The sequence below is a fragment of the Myotis daubentonii genome, chromosome 2, assembly GCF_963259705.1.
Source record: "Myotis daubentonii chromosome 2, mMyoDau2.1, whole genome shotgun sequence".
Taxonomy (NCBI): Eukaryota; Metazoa; Chordata; class Mammalia; order Chiroptera; family Vespertilionidae; genus Myotis; species Myotis daubentonii.
The window spans coordinates 58,080,080-58,085,981 of record NC_081841.1 but is presented as its reverse complement, the minus strand read 5'-3'; the positions used below and the strand labels follow the sequence as shown (position 1 = coordinate 58,085,981).

Sequence of the window (5,902 nt, the reverse complement as noted above, 5' to 3'; positions counted from 1 at the left end):
GAAGAGACTAGGTGCCTAATGTAACACCCCATGACCTCTGCCTTCTCCTTTTCCAGATGGCCTTATATTTTCCCCTTCAGGCAGGAGGAAGTTGAACCAGTTTGGGGGGAGCACAGGCACTTTGGTACACACCTGACAAGCTGTCATTGAGTGTGGACTTGGATAATGCATGAGTGGGTAGTCATGACCAAAGGAAAGTTGAACTTGTGGTCCAGTGTTTCAAGTTATTTCCCCCATGTAAACATTTTATACATGCTGCCTCCACAACTGATCTTTGAAAGGTCAAGCTCTTCCTTTTTATGAAGATGGCCCCGAAAGCTAAGAAGGAAGCTCCTGCCCCTCCCAAAGCCAAAGCCAAAGCAAAGGCTTTGAAGGCAAAGAAAGCAGTGCTGAAAGGCATCCTCAGCCACACACAAAAAGAAGATCTGCACGTCACCCACCTTCCAACGGCCACAGACACTAAGGCTCTGGAGGCAGCCTAAATATCCTCAGAAGAACGCACCCAGGAGAAACAAGCTTGACCGCTATGCCATCATCAAATTCCCCCACTACCGAGTCAACCATGAAGAAGACAGAAGACAACAATACACTTGTGTTCATTCTGAATGTCAAGGCCAGCCAGCACCAGATCAAACAGGCTGTGAAGAAGCTCTATGATATTGATGTGGCCAAGGTCAACACCCTGATCAGGCCTGATGGAGAGAAGAAGGCATATGTTCGACTGGCACCTGACTATGATGCTTTGGATGTTGCCAACAAAATTTGGATCATCTAAACTGAGTCCAGCTGCCTAATTCTAAATATAAAAATTTTACACTGTGAAAGAAAGGTCACACTCTTGATTTATCTCTTGTTCCCCAAACATCTAACCTAATTAATACTTTTGGAATACTGAATGTATGATCTATAAAGCAATATTTTGAAAAGGTCCTGATTGTCATTCCCTCTGTTTCCTCTACCTTTTTGGTCCCAGGTCCTTACTTACATCAGAGCCCACTGATGCCTTTTGCCCACAGCTCAAGAGTAACATAACCTGGGGCTTGAGATTCACAGATGCTAGATGCTGACCAGATAGAGCACAAGCCTGGCTTGCCAGGGACACTCAATCAAGAATTGAAAAGAAGCCAAGGATTGGGTCATGTCTAAAGAATCAGGGTTGGGCACTATTTCTTATTTATTAGGAAAAATTATCTATCTGTCATCAGGCTCTCTCTCTCTCTCTCTCTCTCTCTCTCTCTCTCTGTCAACATGCACACACACATAGTTCTTAAACAGAGATGGGGGTATTCCCTCAGCTGTTTTAACAGTCAATGAGATAAGCAAGATAGCATATGTGAAAAGCTTTGTGATCTGTAATAGGCTTTGAAAGTGTAAGTTGAGCCCTGGCCAGTATGGCTCAATTGGTTGGAATATAATCCCATGCACCAAAGAGTTTTGGGTTTGATTCCTGGTCAGGGCACATACCCAGGTTCAATCTCTAGTCATGGCACACATGGGAGGCATATCCTCAAGTGAGAATTAAAAAAAAAAGTATAAGTTGATGTTAGCATAGATGATGATTTTTTATTACATCTCTTGAACTGGTACATTCATGGAATACAGGACCTCCCACCTGCACTTACTTTGCAACAATACAGCAGAGTAGATATGACTGTGACCATTGGCACCACAAAGACATAGGTTTGAACCTGGTTCTGTCACTCACTAGCTGGGACAATTAGCAAAAGTATTTTTTGGTTTTGTTTTTGTTTTCTTAGCAAGGTTCTTAACCTCCCTGAGGCTCAATTATCCCATCAGCAAAATGGAGATAATAATGAATGTGTAATATTATCCTATCTAATAAAAGACAAAAAGGGTAATTAGCCGTACCTCCGCTATGCTTCCCATTGGCTAATCAGGGTGCTATGCCAATTAACTGCCAACAAAGATGGCGGCCGGCAGCCATGCAGCTGAAGCGAACATGAGGCTTGCTTACTCTAGTGATGGAGGAAGCCAAGGTTCCCCGCCTGCCGCGGCCCGACTCTGAGCCCGAAAGCAACAATGTTTCAATTATAGAAGCTAAACAAACCCCAGATACCTGCTTTCAGCCGGCCACAGCCTTAGAGCTGGGAGCGCCAGTGACAGCAACAATGTTTCAATTATAGAAGGTAAATAAATCCCAGGGGGGAAAAGGAGAGGCTGGGAGCTTCAGTCCCGGCCAGCCTGAAAATGGCCCTCAGCCCCTCACCCAGACTGACAAGGCACCCCAGTGGGGACCCCCACCCTGAAGGGGGTGTGGCCAGCTGCAAACAGCCATCAGCCCCTCATCCAGGCTGGCCAGGCACCCAAGCGGAACCCCCACCCTGATCCAGGACACGCTTCAAGGCAAACCAGCCGGCCCCCACCCGTGCACCAGGCCTCTATCCTATATAGTAAAAGGGTAATATGCAAACTGACCCTAACAGCAGAAAGACTGGGAATGACTGGTCACTATGACACACACTGACCACCAGGGGGCAGACGCTCAATGCAGGAGCTTCCCCCTGGTGGTCAGTGTGCTCCCACAGGAGGACCTCTGCTCAGCCACAAGCCAGGCTGATGGCTGCCAGCACAGTGGTGGTGGTGGGAGCCTCTCCAGCCTCCTCAGCAGCGCTAAGGATGTCCGACTGCAGCTTAAGCCTGTGGAAATCCCCCGAGGGCTCCCGGGCTGCCAGCAGGATGTCTGACTGCCAGTTTAGGCCCAATACCCTTAGACCTGATCCCCAGGTTATAAACAATTCCCTAAGCCAGTAGGTGGACATCCTCCGAGGGGTCCCAGACTGCGAGAGGGCAGAGGCCAGGCTGAGGGACCCCCCTGAGTGCACAAATTTTTGTGCACCAGGCCTCTAGTGGATCATAAAAAGAGATCAAGAAAGAGCCCATTATTACTGTTTACTACTTTATTTTTCACTTTTGTCAAATGATGTCACACTTTGCTTCTCTTAGATCCTTATTCAATAATCCAGGAAAATATACATATCTGGCCCAGCTAGTGTGGTTCAGTTGGTTGAGCATCCCCCGTGCACCAAAAGGTTGCTGGTTTAATTCCTGTTCAGGGCATGTGCCTGGGTTGCATACTCGATCCCCAGTAGGGGTTGTGCAGAGACAACCAGCAATGTTCCACTCTCACATCAATGTTTCTCTCTCCCTCTCCCTTCCTCTCTCTCTCTCTAAAAATCAATATAAATATTTTTAAAATACATCTTCTAGAAAGAAAGAGAAAGAGAGAAAGAGAGAGAGAGAAAGCCAAGCACTCTCCTTTGTGAGCATTCATCCCACACGTGTTGTAGAAGGAAGCTTAATTGACCCAATATCGATAACATAGCCTCTCAAAACATTAAGCACCATCCCTTATCTTGGAGAGCCATTAGAAGCTGAGCAAGAAACAGATTTGATTGTATCAGGCCAGCCCACAAGGGGAACTAGAACGCCATGACCAACCTTTGCTAGAGTATTTGGCAGTTCCTGACCTTATAAAACCCATTGTGAATACATGACGAATGGCATTCATCTGCAGCACTAAGATTAAGGGCTTTTGCACAAATGAAATATACTGCAGGTTATATACAATTCCCCCTTCTCCAGTTCACTCTCATTTTGTTTTTGTTTTTTTTTTTTTGTTTTTTTTTTTTTTTTTTTTTTTTGGGAGGACCATAGCTGCTTTCTGCTAATGGCTAATGGCAATTTTATTTTCGCTTGCTGCTACCTTTATACAATTCTTTCTGGGCGTTCCTCCAACTTCATGTGGCTGCAAGCCAATCCAGGAGTCACGCCGACTAAGCAATCTTAATACACATTGTTTTATTCTCAAAGTTCCTTGACATCTTTTCCTACTTTCTTCTACGTCAACTCCTTTCCTGACCTTTCCTGAGGACCACTCACCTGTGCCAGGGGAACAGGCGGGGGTGCCCCTACCCTTGGTCAACCCTATTTAAGGGGAGCAGGCAGGAAGCACCCCACACCCTTGCTCAACCCTGGCGCCAAGGCCAGCCTCAGTATGGTCAGTCAGGATCCCCACACATGTTCTCTTGCTAGGTTCAGTCACCAGGTTCTAGTCAGGTTCTCTTGCCAATTTCTGTAGTCAGGTTCAGTCCAGGATCTTTTGCCATGTTCTCTCCAGCGAAGTTCTTCTGTCTGTAGGTTCCGTGTAGGTTCTATCTTCTGAGTTCTGTCTCCTAAGTTCTGTGTTCTAAGCTCTCCAGTTCACTCTCATTTTGTAAGGCTCACAGAAATGCCTGCAAGTCCCATGTCCTTATATGGCCTCATTAAATAGATCATTCTTTGTTTGCTCTAATTTCTAGTGAGTAATTCATTTTAAAACTTTGGTAACTGTTATTAATCACAACTTATTTGTGATACACCTCACAAAAAGACATCTCAATTTAGGACTGCTGCTCCAGATAAGGGACACTGGAATTAGTTTAAAATAGTGATGCTAAGTGTTAGTTATTAGTAGAATTTGCAATAACCTAACCTAGCCTGTCGCCTATGTTGTTATATGCTATATTTTTTAATTCACTTAAAGTTTTTTCTATTTAATTACTTATGTTGTTTCTTCAATGATCTAACATGTTTGAAAGGACAGCATGATTTACGAATGGTTTATTACATCTTCTCATCTCAAGTATTTTTCATGTAGCTGCTCATGGTCATTTTGAATATCATGCATTAACTATCACCATGCTTTTATGAAACAGTTTTCAATAACATGATTTATAAAGTGCCTTGTGCTGAAACATGTTTCCATTTATTTCTTCATGTAGTACAATTAGGATTGAAATGTTATATTTACTCACCAGCCTGTGTAGTCCTGTATAGTTCATACTTGTGACTACTTCTAGAATAATTATATGGAAAGTAAGTAAAATGAATATAAATGGTTACCCTCAAGATACACTGCCCATATTAAACTGTCCAGAGATCTGGTGCTCATCTCGATGGGCAACCAACAGATGGAGAGCTCTGTTTGTCACGTTACTTTGGAGCTTCTAAACGTGCCTGATGGGAATTCCATTACTTGCACCAGCTGTACAGGTGACCTCCTTGCCTTCCACTTGCCAGCTTCAGAATATACAAGGCAGTTTTAAACATGATTTTAAAATACAACATATGCAAATATGGCTGTATGACTCTGGTGCAAATAAAAAACAAACTGTCCTTTCTTCTTTAACCCCTAGAATTATGGGATGTGTGGTCTTCCATCTTCTGAGTCTTTCTGCAAAAAGGTATTTAATGCTCTTCAACATCTAGATAATTTTAAAGCATTATTTTTTAACACATACAGAAGGGGGGAATATGATTTTTTATGAACCTTTATAAATAGCTCTTATTTTCTTATCAAGTAGATTAAATGAGTGAAAGATAGAATTTGAGACATCGGAAAAGTATTCTCAACCCAGAAATAACCTCCTTCCCAAGACCTGAAAATTCTCCATGAATAACGCACTAATTGGAGTTCAGCAGTCTCTGTCCAGGAGCCATTTTTACCCAATGCAACAAGCAGAGCTGGAATTGAAACTCAGTTTAGATCTTGCACTTTTCCCCTAGAATGTGCTGTTTCCCTTGGAAAATAGTCACCAACAAAGTAAATGTAAAGGAATTTTCTTAAGTGAAAGGAAAGATACCAGTACATGAAAACACTGCGCCAGAAGAGATGAACACACAGGAAAGGGGGGGAAGGGCACAGATAAGGAAGCTAGGAGGTGTCAAAAAGTGATGTCCACTTCACTTTTGCCCTGAGTTAGCAATCACTTGAGTTTGACTTCTAAGAAGAACTCTGTCTGCAATGTAACCTAGTGGTGACCCATTCCGCCTTAAAGACCTCCTGTCTGACATTCTGCTTCAGTGGTTTATATAACATGGATTACAGTATGTCAGATTGGAC

The 5,902-nt window shown here is 43.5% G+C and overlaps 1 pseudogene; it reads left to right on the top strand.

The window, feature by feature from the left end:
- Positions 1-299: 299 nt before the first annotated feature.
- On the top strand, positions 300-828 carry LOC132226163 (large ribosomal subunit protein uL23-like; annotated as a pseudogene).
- Positions 829-5,902: the final 5,074 nt, after the last annotated feature.